This window comes from Columba livia, chromosome Z (genome assembly GCF_036013475.1).
Source record: "Columba livia isolate bColLiv1 breed racing homer chromosome Z, bColLiv1.pat.W.v2, whole genome shotgun sequence".
Classification (NCBI taxonomy): Eukaryota; Metazoa; Chordata; class Aves; order Columbiformes; family Columbidae; genus Columba; species Columba livia.
This window is the reverse complement of record NC_088642.1, coordinates 19741093-19754525: the sequence shown is the minus strand read 5'-3', so window position 1 is coordinate 19754525 and position 13433 is coordinate 19741093.

The window sequence follows — 13433 nt, the reverse complement described above, 5'->3', positions numbered from 1 at the left end:
CGATACTGAGCATTTATATTTACCCTATTCTTCATGATATTCAGATTGTTATGATTCTTTAAAACAGTTTATGTACACTCGCAAAGCGATATTCTAAACCATAAAGTTATGCATGTATGAGCTTTTCATAAAGAACTGCAAGAATAGTTTCAGCTTTAAAATAAAATATGCAAGAATCAGATGACTCACAATACTCTGGGAGTTAATATTATTAGTTCCTAAAATATCTGAGTAGCATGAATATAATAAATGTGTATTAGTTGAATTGCATTTATTGTGTTTTTTCAGCAAGTCACCGCCTTGAAATTTCTTATGCCATTTAACATGCAGATACATGCAGAGCAAGCACACAAATCTGGTTGCCTTCTGATGGAATGGTGTTGCTATGAGGCTGGTAAAGAGGTAATTATTTAGAGAGAGAATTAATCTTTCTCTTGTGTACATGTATTGTGTCTAGACACTTTTTAGTCTTAAATTATGTCTGGGAATTCCAGGCATCACCACAGAAGTGGAAATAATTACAGAATCCCAGAATTATTTAGATTGGAAAGGACCTGGAAGGTCATTGAGTCCAACCATAAACGTAACACTGCCAAGTCCACCAATAAACCATGTCCCTAAGAACCCCATCTACACATCTTTTAAATAATTGACACTTGGCCATGTTGAACCTCATACAATTGCTTCAGCCCAACAGTCCAGCCAGTCCAGACCTCTCTGTATGGCCTTCTTACCCTGAAGCAGTTCAACACTCCTGTCCAACATGATGTCATCTGCAAGCCTACTGGGGGTGGACTCGATCCCTCGTCCAGGTCATTGATAAAGATATTAAACTGAACTGGCCCCAATACTGAGCCATGGGGAACACCACTTGTGACCAGCTGCCAACTGGATTTGACTCCATTCACCACAACTCTTTGGGCCTGATGGTCTAGTTTTTTATCTAGTGAAGCACACACCTGTCCAGGCCATAAGCAACCGGTTTCTCCATGAGAATGCTTTGGGAAACAGTGTCAAAGACTTTACTTAGGTCTAGGTAGACAACATTCATGGCCTTTCCCTCATCCACTAAGTGGGTCACCTTGTCATGGAAGGAGATCAGGTTGATCAAGCAGTATCTGCCTTTCGTAAACCATTGCTGACTAGGCCTGATCACCTGCTTGTCCTGCATATGCCGTATGATGGCACTCAGGATGACCTGTTCCATAACATTCCCTGGCACCAAGGTTAGACTGACAGGCCTGTAGTTCCCCAGATCCTGCTTCTGGCCCTTCTTGTAGATGGGTGTCACATCTTCCAAATTCCAGTCAACTGAGATCTCTCCAGTTAGCCAGGACTGCTGATAGATGATGAAAAATAGCTTGTTGAGCACCTCTGCCAACACCCTCAGAACCCTTGGGTGGATCCCATCTGGTCCCATTGCCTTGTGTGTGTCTAAGTGGGGTAGCAGGTCACTGACCATTTCCCTTTGGGTTATTTGGGTTTCATTCTGCTCCTCATCCCTATCTTCCAGCTCAGGGAGCTGGCTTGCAGCAGCACAACCAGTTTTACTATTAAAGTCTGAGGCAAAGAAGGCATTAAGTACCTCAGTCTTTTCTCCATTCTCTGTCATTGTGGTACCACCCGCATCCACTAAAGTATGGCATTTCTCCTTAGTTCACCTTTTGTTGCTAATGTAATTATAGAAACATTTTAATTGTCTTTTATGGCAGTAACCAGGCTAAGTTCTATTTGGGCTTTGGCCCATCTAATTTCCTCCCTTCTTAACTTCACGGCATCCTTGTAGTCCTCTTGAATTGCCTGCCTCTTCTTCCAGAGGTCATTAACTCTGCTTTTACCCCTAAGATCCAGCCAAAGCTCTCCATTCGTCCAGGTTGGTCTTCTTCCCCACCAGCCTCTTTCAGCACATGAGGACAGCCTGCTCTTCCACCTTTAAGATTTCCTTCTTGAAGAATGGTGAGCCTTCCTGGACTCCTTTGCCCTTCAGAGTTGCCTCCCAAGGGATTCTGTCAAACAGCCTCCTAAACGGGTCAAAGTGCGCTCTCCAGAAGTCCAAGGCAGCAGTTCTGCTGACCATACTCCTTCCTCCTCTGAATCAAAAACTCTATCATTTCGTGTTGTCTGTGCTCGAGACCGTTTTTGACCATCACATCACCCACAAAGTCCTTCTCTGTTTGCAAACAATAGGTCCAAAAAATGAGGGTGCCTTCTCTCTCATTGGGTCCCTCAACAACAGCGTCAAGAAGCTCTCTTCCACACACTCCAGGAATGTCCTGGACTTTTGCTCTCTGCTGTATTGTATTTCCAGCAGACCCCTGGTAAGTTGAAGTCCCCCACAAGAACAAGGGCTAGCAGTCATGAGACTTCTCCCAGCTGCTTGCAGACTATTTAATCTTTCTCTTCGTCCTGGTTGAGTTGTCTGTAACAAACTCCCACCATGATATCTTCCTTGTTGGTCTTTCCCCTGCTTCTGATCTCAGGTCAAGACAGTTAAAACACTCCCTAATATACAGTGGCTACTCCACCACCTCTCCCTTCTTGTCTGTCTCTTCTGAAGAGTTTATAGCCATCCATTGCAGCATTTCAGTTGTGTGAGTCACCCCACCACATTTCCATGATGGCAACTATACCATATTTTTTCTGCTACACAAAGGCTTCCAGCTCCTCATGTTCGTTGCCTCTTCTGTGTGCACTGATGTAGACGCACTTCAGCTGAGTTATTGATCACACCACCTTTTTGGAGGAAGAAGTCCCAATTCCTACATGACCATTCACAGAGGCTTCTCTGGTTTCTAACTCATTAATAATCCTTGTGTCTTTGCTGCTGTGTGGCTCTCCAGTCCCCACTTCCACTGAGATGACAGAATGAGGGACCTCACTAGCACACCGTCCCACAAACAATGGCATGTCTCCACCAGGTTTATCTCTAGTGAACCCCTTCAAATCTAGTTTAAAGCTTTTTCAATGAGACTTGTTAATTCCTGTGCAAAGATCCTTTTCCCCCTTTGACACAGGCATACCCTGTTTGTTACCAGGAGGCCTGGTGTCATGTAAACTGACCCATGATCAAAAAACCAAAATTCTGCCAGTGACAACAGGATCTTCCCATTTCTTCCCTCATCATTCTCTGGAACTGGAGGGATACAGAATACTACTTGTGCTTCTGATCCCTTAACCAGTTGTCCCAAGGTCCTCAAGTCTCTCTCGATTGCCCTTGGACCTCTTGTTGCAACTGTTACCTACCTGAAAAATCAATAATGAATAATAATCTGAGGGCCTTACCAGGGTAGGAATCTTTCTCTTCACATCTTTAACCCTGGCCCCAGGGAGGCAGCAGACTCCCTAAAGAAGAGGGTCCAGTCTGCATAGCAACCTCTGTTCTCCTCACATGAGATTGACCCATTTGTTTTTTCTTCACAGAAGCAGTTCTTATTCGGGACATAGACAAACTTCAGCTCGGAAATACCTCCAAGCTAGATAAAAAAATTATAATTACTGCTTTGGCCTGGTATTACTTGTGGCCTGATAGAAGTTACAGTTTATATTGGGGAAGAAGATTTACCTGCAAAATGGTTGTAATGTGTTATTTCTTTTTGTAACTGCTATAAAGAAGTCTTATCTGTGGCAGATGTTGTTACATTTCTATGCCTACCTTGACTTCACTAAATCATTTGACACAGTCTCCCACAGCATCCTCACAGCTAAACTGAGGAAGTGTGGTTTGGATGATCAGGTAGTGAGGTAGACTGCGAACTGGCTGAAGGGAAGAAGCCAGAGAGTCGTGGTCAATGGGGCAGAGGCCAGTTGGAGGCCTGTATCTAGTGGAGTGCCTCAAAGGTCAGAACTGGGGCCAGTATTATTCAATATACTTACCAATGACTTGGATGAGGGAATAGAGCGCACTGTCAGCAAGTTTGCTGATGACACCAAACTGGGAGTAGTGGCTGATAGGCCAGAAGGCTGTGCTGCCATCCAGTGAGACCTGGACAGGCTGGAGAGTTGGGCAGGGAAAAAATTTGATGAAATATAACAAGGGCAAGTGTAGAGTCTTGCATCTGGGTAGGAACAACCCCAGATTCCAGTATAAGTTGGGGAGCGACCTCTTAGAGAGCAGTGTAAGGGAAACGGACCTGGGGGTCCTGGTGGACAGCAGGATGACCGTGAGCCAGCACTGTGCCCTTGTGGCCAAGAAGGCAAATGGCATCCTGGAGGTGTATTAGAAAGGGGGTGATTAGTAGATAGAGAGAGGTCCTCCTTGCCCCCTACTCTGCCCTGGTGAGACGACACCTGGAATATTGTGTCCATTTCTGGGCCCCTCAGTTCCAGAAGGACAGGGAACTGCTGGAGAGAGTCCAGTGTAGGGCAACAAAGATGATTAAGGGAGTGGAGCATCTCCCTTATGAGGAAAGGCTGAGGGAGCTGGATCTCTTTAGTTTGGAGAAGAGGAGACTGAGGGTGGACCTCATTAACGTTTACAAATATGTAAAGGGTGAGTGTCACGAGGATGGAGCCAGGCTCTTCTCGGTGACAACCAATGATAGGACAAGGGTTAATGGGTTCAAACTGAAACGGAAGAGGTTCCACTTAAATATGAGAAGAAAATTCTTCTCAGTGAGGGTGACGGAACACTTGAACAGGCTGCCGAGGGAGGTTGTGGAGTCTCCTTCTCTGGAGACATTGAAAACCCGCCTGGACACATTCCTGTGTAACCTCATCTAGGTGTTCCTGCTGCAGTAGGGGGATTGGACTAGATGATCTTCTGAGGTCCCTTCCAAACCCCAACATTCTGTGATTCTGTGATTTCTGTGGAAAAAAAAAAAAGTCTCTCACCGCAAGAACCCAAACTGCAATACCTATCATCCATCCCCTCTACAAAGCTTATATTTTGACAGAAGACAAATAAATTTCCTGTAGAGAGCTCCAAACAAGTCCCTTGTTTTCTGATTTTTTACCATACTCTCAGATGAAGTGGTTTGTTCATAGCTATCTATGTATAAGGACTATGCTAACAGTTAGTGCCCAGATCTACGGAACACAGACGTCGCCAACAACCTACAGGAATGAAATTAAGAGTCACACTCACTCTCTGCCATCTAATGAGTCTGTGTGTTAAGAAAACATCGGATAAAGGTGAATGGTACCACTGCCAACATGCAAGGCATGATGTTGCAGAAACGGAGAGAAGCCCAAGCTCCATGCACCCCACCAGCCCTCTGCTCACTGGCACAGCAGGACTGACACATGCTGCTCCTCCTCAGGGAACCCCAGAAATGAAGAAAATGGAGACAAGTTGCGTGTGCACCCTCCCATTAGAGACAATGCTATCCAGCATGGCAAGCACTTCTTCGAGGTCAAAGAACATTTGTTCTGTGCTTAGAGCTGTGAGAGAACACACTGTTTTCCTTGAGTGAAGCTCACTCAGCTTTAAGCAGAGGTTTAGGGCTTAGGTCTAAATGAGTTATTTACACAAAGGAATAACATGTGGCTCAAGTTCAACAGGAGGCATTAGAATAAGCAGTATAAGACTTCCACAAGACTGAATAAATCCAAATATTACTATATTTTCTGGGAAGAAAATAAACACCACCCAAGAAAAGGAGTGGTCAGAAATCAGAGACGTGTCTGACCTGAGTTGTACATACTGCGGTGCTGTTGCTCAGGTCAACATTCCCATGGAATGACTGGCCAGAACAACACTGCTGCTGAATTCAGTCGCCGCACTGCTAATCCAGACATTAAATACTGGGAACTCAAACAATGATCTTTCTAAGGCACTGAGTTAGTTTTGTTGCCACCCAATCTTCCCATCTCCCCTTTCACTTTATTATTTAAGGATCAATTACCTTGGGTTTTTGCAACAATTTAATCATACAAGGCCTGATCCTGTGAGGTGCTGAATACCTTCAGCTGACACTTACCACACATCACCAGAGGAATGCTTTGTCTTTGGCTACATTTTCAGTCTGGCTGTTTCCTCTGCCTTTTCCACAAGTAGTGGTGCTACATGGTCCATTTAAAGGGCACTTTTACTGTTCTTTGTATTCCTAATATACAGAATAATTGAAGTAATTGATTTAGTAAAATAATGTTCTAGTGAGGTAATTAAATATATTTGTATGTTTAAAAGCACAGGGTATTTCCATGAACCTTAAGGGAGCTATTCATATGTTTGGTGTTAATAATTAAATTATTAAATTCCAGCAAAAATGAGATCCTTATTTTATCTCCTGTTTATGTCACACAGGTCCTGAGGAAGTGTTTAGTACTAGAGATTCACAAAGCTGCAAGGGTGCCTGTGACATCAGTTATGTCACACAGTCCCTATGCAGCAAAATAAACACCACTGCAGCCGTAAAAACAAATCATCGTCTTATACTTAAAAGGTGCTTCATAAGGGCTTTCCAACACACTCCACAAAACAGATGGATTAACTTACGGCTTGTTGTTTGCAAAGCCATGAACACGTGTAATGAAGATCAAGTCTTTGTCTGAAAGAATTTATCACCTGAAATGCAACTACTTATAGGGAGAACCATGACAGCTCTTTAACAGCTTTTTCATTTTAGATTCTCCAAGGACAGAGGTAACTGATCAGTCCACTAGGTCTATAAATAACAATGAATAATACACAGCTAAGATTCTGAATCTGTTCTAATAAATGGTTGTTTAATTTCCCCAGTTGTAGCATTCCCATTATAAAGCTGCCAAAATTCATTACCTTTCTGTTCCCAGTCAAACCTAAAAAGGAAGTGCCACCCATTCAGTAAGAATTGCCAACTTCGGTCAAAAAACCCATGGGACTACCAGACAGATCTTTCCAGAGATTAATGAGATGAAAAATCCTGACAAAACAGCACCACTGAGATCGGAACTTTCACTTTCAGAGATGATAGCCCTCTCCAGCTGGAGAGATTACAACGGCAGAAAAATCAAGGTTAAGCTGAAATGCTTTAAATGCCAGGTCTTCTGCTAAACTCACCCATTCCGAATGAAACATTACAGACTTGTCACCAGCAGAGAGCAGGGAAAGTAACAACTGTCTGCAGCAGGAGGGTAAAGGAGCAGCTCTGAGCAGGGAAAAAATCATCTATGCAGCAAACACGGCTGAAATGTACTCACACCCTTGCCCTAGTCCCTTTAAAGCATGATGTAACTTGTCCACATGGTTCTGCTCTGAGACTAGAGCAAATGTTTCCTGCTCACCCCTGACGTGTAGCTTTCCAGCAGATAGATTCATCAGTAGCAGTCAGTCACAGGTGTACCATTCTTCATGTGACTTTTGATGGAGAAAACACGACAGCATCTGCCCTTATTTGGAGTTAAGCACCACTGTCCTAAGCAAATTTCAAGCAGTCAAGGAGCTGTGTTATGGGCTCTGCAAGCTACCATTCCCTCAAAGACCAAAACATGCTATTCAAGCTTCCTTGTGAAGAATTCAGCATCCTTAAGAAATAAAACAGTCAATCACATTTGCCTTAAAGTCAGCCAAAGGATGATCTATTAAATCGAAGCTACTGCATTTATCAGGCTGGAGCTAGCCCTTATATTCCCTCTTAGGCAACCAGCCAAAAATTTTTATACATGCAGGCACTCCACTGGCTTTGAGAATTTGCTTTTCTGCATAAGGATGTCATGCAAGGAAAAGACTTCCTGAAGTCTAACCAAGAGCTGTAAAATCATTAGCTGGACACACATGTTAAACAGCATGAATGCAAACAACAGTAGTTTTCCATAGTTCATATGCATGCGTACCTCTGAGAACAGAAAGAATCAAAACCAAACATTATTAAAATAATTATTGGCAGATCATCTGCATATTAGCGTGTTCTGGCCTCGGGTACAGGCAGATGTCAACCTAACTTTTTCATTAAAATTAATTTAATGGGGTTTTATTGCCTGTTTGAAATAGTAAATGTCCGTAATAGTAGTACAGCAGTGTTTATTCAATAACTTATTACAATGTCTGAAATTTGACCAAAAAAAAAATCATGGAACAAATCTTCCAAATGAATTTCTAAAGTGGACTTCAATTTTCCTGGCTGCAGTTAACAAAATTTAACAGTTACCAAAGTCACTGACAAAATACAGCTCAGTACAGAATCAGGTTTTCCATGAATATTTGTGATAAGTGATTGATGGTTTATATTATTATCACATGCATTAGTTAAACATTTGAAAAAGTAAACCTTATAAAGAAATAACAGGGAAGATAGTATTTAATTTCCACTGGGAAGAATTTAAGAATTTTCAGATGAAAGTGGTCTGTACATGCAGTGAGCCAGTCTTGTAAACATAATTTAGATGTGTGTAACAGAGTGGTTGTATTGAGCATCTGAAAACTAGAAAACTAGAAAACAACACTAGGAATGTTTGACACTAAAGTAATAATCAAGATTTACAAGTTGTAGAAACTCTTAATATAATAACACTACATTTTATGTACAGGCAGGGAGTATTCTACTGCACTTTGAAACTGCAGACAGATAACAAGATTTTGTTACCTACAGTAAGTTTTATGAAGAAAGAAGTGTGCAAAGAGTGTCTGTTTTTCCTAAACAATAATCTTTCTGGATTTTGATTTTAATTTAAAAAACTATAGGAAAAAAATATTTAGGTTGAGCCTTTGCTTTCAATATAATAGATAATCACAGTACAGCTCTACATTACAGTGACTTAACTTCAGATAGAGGGGGGAAACCCCTGTGATTCATTCTTACAATAATTATGTTTTAGTTGTGCATAAACATTCCACATTACCACCATAAGAAAGAAATCTTTTAACTTAATGTAGACAAACCTCCATTCAGAAATAAAGGAAATAAAGGCATGTTGTATTTATTATGACCAGAAGAGAAGCTGGCCTGTTACATTTGTATTAGAAAGCATAACGGTGCACAGTTTATCTAGATTTCCTTTTCATGAAAAAGATTCAAAATGTGCTCAAACTATGACCTGTTGTTGGAATCCAGCAGAACTGTGTGGAAAGAGAAATGTCAAATCTTCTTCTAAGGATCATACATCACTGGTGTTGTGAACCATGTTCCAAGGAAAACAGAGCAATATTTTAGAGTAGTGCATAGCTGAGTGGCACAACTTTAGCTATCAGTCTTTTTAACTTACTCTATCCAGGAATATTTTCATCTGAATAACTTAGTCCAGTAGCTTCATTCTTTTCATTATGCTATTAAGAACACAGCTATAAATTTCTTGAGTATTACTGCTGAACTTGTCTTTCTTTGTTGACTCTGTGAAGAAGTTTTGGAGAAAAATAACAAACATTTTTTTAAAAAGTCTTTTATCCTGGGAAATGTCTTTTATCATGGGAAATGTCTTTTTCTCATAAGACACATTCCATAGGATACTTTTTATTCTCCCTCAGTGACACCTGAATTTACACAGACGAGCCAAGCCTATGCAAGGTGAAACCTCAGTTTGATTTGGACAGAATCCTATGTACACACTCAGCCCCTGGAACCAAAAGCTTATTTAGGAAAAGGACATCTTTATCTTTCTTTGAAGACCGAAGTGATGGGAGCACTGACATTGGTAAGGAGAGCAGGGCTGGGAGACAGCTGTTGGACTGACAAAACTGAATCAATGAAACTATGCAGCCCAGTGCCATTTTCTCCAATAATGATAATGACACAAAAAAAACTGTTCTCTTCTAGGAAGAGAACAGAAAGTGTGGAGATGCAGTGCAGTTTTAAAACAAAAGCTTTGTTCTAGGGCTGGCCATAGCGCTGTCTGGGTCAGTGATGTGACATCTGTACAGATGAACTGAGAACTGGGAAGAATATTACTTTCATATCTTTTACAATTTCTTTGGGTTTAAATATATTGCATTAATATCTTAATTTCAAGTAAAGGTTTCCAAACACATATATTGGAAAACCGACTGCCTAATCCCTCAGTGAGTGAAGCCAATTCAAATGTTGCTTGATCAAAGACAAAACCCTATGCTTGCCGTGAGTTTTCATGTCCTGATCCAAAGCTGATTGCAGCCACTGGAAGCAGCAACTCTGCCCTGCTCCAGGCTTCAGTCCGCTCTATGCTCCTGATCACTTTGTCATCTAACACTTTGTCAAGGGTTTAGATTGCGGGGTGACAATAAAACCCTGGCAGATGTATTGTTAACCCCCTCTCCCCTTCACTTCCCCCTTTCTCTGGCCCTCCCTCTCCCCGGTTCCCACACAGGACAGGCGATCAGGAGGGAAAGAAGGACAGAGAGAAGAGAGTTGGAAAGGGAGGGGAGGGGAGGGGAGGGGAGGGGAGGGGAGGGGAGGGGAGGGGAGGGGAGGGGAGGGGAGGGGAGGGGAGGGCAGGGGAAGGGAGGGGAGGGGAGGGGAGGGGAGGGGAGGGGAGGGGAGGGGAGGGGAGGGGAGGGGAGGGGAGGGGAGGGGAGGGGAGGGGAGGGGAGGGGAGGGGAGGGGAGGGGAGGGGAGGGGAGGGGAGGGGAGGGGAGGGGAGGGGAGAAAATTTGTTTGCATTTTGTTTTGCTTTTGGTGTTTCTTTACAAATCTCCTCATTATACTCTACCACTAAGTACGAAAGAAGACAGACATATCATATTAGTGTTCTGTTCAGGCTTTACCAGGAATCAGACAGGAATCCTCTGCACCTATCTTCTGTCTAAGGCTTGGTTTTTAATTCCAAATCTTTGGCAAAGTCTGCTTACAGATTGTGAGAGAAATGGGTGTAAATATTACATCAATACTGTTCACTTCACCTCACTTCTAAACTGACACTAGGAAAAGCATCTTTCAACCTAAATGGTGAACTTTCCTGATTCTAGCAACCTGAACCAAGCCTTAGTGAGAAAACTGCTTTGTGACCCCACAACATTGGATTAATTACTGTTGCTTTTCAGGGAAAATACTGTCTATATTATTTTTACAAAACTAGGTTCAACTGACGTGGGCCTTCCATTTAAATATACCAAAAATTGCCCTGAAACTATAAATCGGCCTCTCCCAAAAGATTTCAAACATTATCAGCAGTGTAGAAGAAGGTAGTGACTCAAGGCTATTGAAAGGTACACTGGTTATTAAAAAGTCTGATTAGTTTTAAATCATTGCCATAAAGAATGTCTTTTAGGAGGTACTTCAAATTATTTTGATTACACTCATCTGCCATTTCAGACCACTCTACTCTCATTTTCTGAGTAAACAGGCAGTGCAGGAAGCCTGTTCAAACTGGTCTTTTTTCTTTGCAAACTACAATACCCCACATCAAAACCTCAGGAAAGTTATTTCAAAATTGTTCAGCTGTTCAGGAACCTGGACTAATCTACTGAAATCTACTGACCTCACATATGGAAAATGCCCAAGTAGGAACTAATGTGTATACCCTCTTTGACCTTCCTCTTACAAATTTCAGACTTAAGAAAAAGGCTGAAAAGGAAAAACATTCTTTCCTATAAACACTAAGTTTTACAATACCATTTGCTTTCCGTTCTCAAATTAAACCGGAGCCCACATTTTATTATGGTTTTAAATTGTCTGCAATAATAACACCTTACCCCCTTCTAAAATGTAGAAGGCAAAGCATATTCAGGGTCATAACATTTGGGGTTGTTTTAAATCACTTAGGAAGTCTGCAGAAACGGGACTCCCACAACTGCTTTGCAATGAGAGGATAATAGGTTCCCAAAAGGACACAAGAGGTCTTTGTTTTGGGTTGTTTAAGATGCAGAACAAAGGAAACTCTTTGACAACAAACAAGCCTTAACAGACCTTAGAAACAACCAGCGTAAAGAAAAAAAGTCTTTCTCTTACAGGATATGAAAGAAACAAATGTCACTGCATTCCTCAGGCTTCCTATGATTTTTCCCAGGCACCAGCTGATATGTTCCCAAAGCCACAGAGGACTCCATCCTAAAAGATGAGTGCATTCAGCCTTTGCCTGCTCCACTGTATCTCTTAGGAAGTGTTCAGAGCATTGCACTCTTATTTCCAAAGTTCAGCTTCCTGGATATTGGTGTCCTGCTAACTCTCAACAGACAGTTTCTTCCATAATGCACAGCTTTCTCCTGTTAAGTGTGATATCTTTTGCTAAATGCATCCTTTTTCAAACAGACTTTTTTCCTGAAAGATCCAACTTTCATTTCTTGTTTTTGTTCCATTCACTGAGAGACCAGCTGAGTGTCCTGATATTTCTCTGCATCATATTTCCACTGTTTTGTAAAAGGCTTTTGCTACTCCCTTGTTTCTGTGGTTGGTTCTACATGCCTGAATTGAGTGCGAGTTTTGCCACTGCATGGGAGCAGAAAGAGATCCTTAAGGCCCAGTTCAGGTTGCTTTCTGAGCACTTGCTCTTCATACTAACTGCTTTTGTTTACAGGATACAATTCTGGTTTCTAGTTATATGCTATATTATATGCTAGTAAGCATATAATAGTGAAATGTTAGGAAACTGCACAAAAAAACGAACCTGTATAGGCTTTTGAGAATCAGTATCTTTTTTATCAGTTAAATACATAATTTAAAATAGAGAATTCTATAAAAGTGTTCTTGACTTCCATCTCCTGAACAATATTTCAGGCAAGTGAAAAAAATCTGCCATTCATGTTTGAAAGTGTGTTTGAACTGACAGAAAGCTTTCATCCACATATTCAGCCACTGTAATGTGAAATTCATCACATCACCTTTGCCTTCTCTCTCTTTTTATAGGAACTGAAAAAACATGTTATGAATAGATGGAACTAAGGTAAGTGACTGTCACATAAATGCACTGGAGCATGCAGGGAGCCATTTCCCTTACCTACACCACGTACACATAGCCAGAACAGGTGCATATGCTCAATTCCTTAGATGGCCAAACCAAGGCACTCAGAAAGCCATATGGTTGTACACAGATGTATCATTTTTTCCAAGACAGATACTATTTGCTTGACAGCCTACCCATTCACAGAATCATAGAACACTTTAGATTGTAAGGGACCGTAAAGGTCATCTAGTCCAACCCCCGTGCCATGGGCAGGGACATCTTCCCCAAGGCCAGGTTGTTCAAAGCCCCATCCAACCTGGCCTTGAACACTTCCAGAGATAAGGCATCCACAGTTTCTCTGAGCAACATGTTTCTGTGCCTCACCACCCTCTTGAGAAGGAATTTCTTCCTTATATCTCATCTAAATCTGCCTTCTTTCAGATTAAAGCCATTACTCCTGTCCTAATACTACATGCCCTCATAAAAGGTGCAAAGGATTTGCATCCTTTGAAAAGATGCAAATATTGGGAAATTTACAAGTTTCAAAAGTGAGAGGAAACTGAGCCAAGAGCCAAGGATACCCACAGAGAACAGTTTCTTGGGATACCACATAGCAAAGCATGAGTTTGGCATAACACAACATCCAGTTCCAACCAATGCATGCCAGGACTCTTCAAAGACACAGTTCCCTACCTCTTCTCTTTCTGTAATCATAACACAAGAGTTTT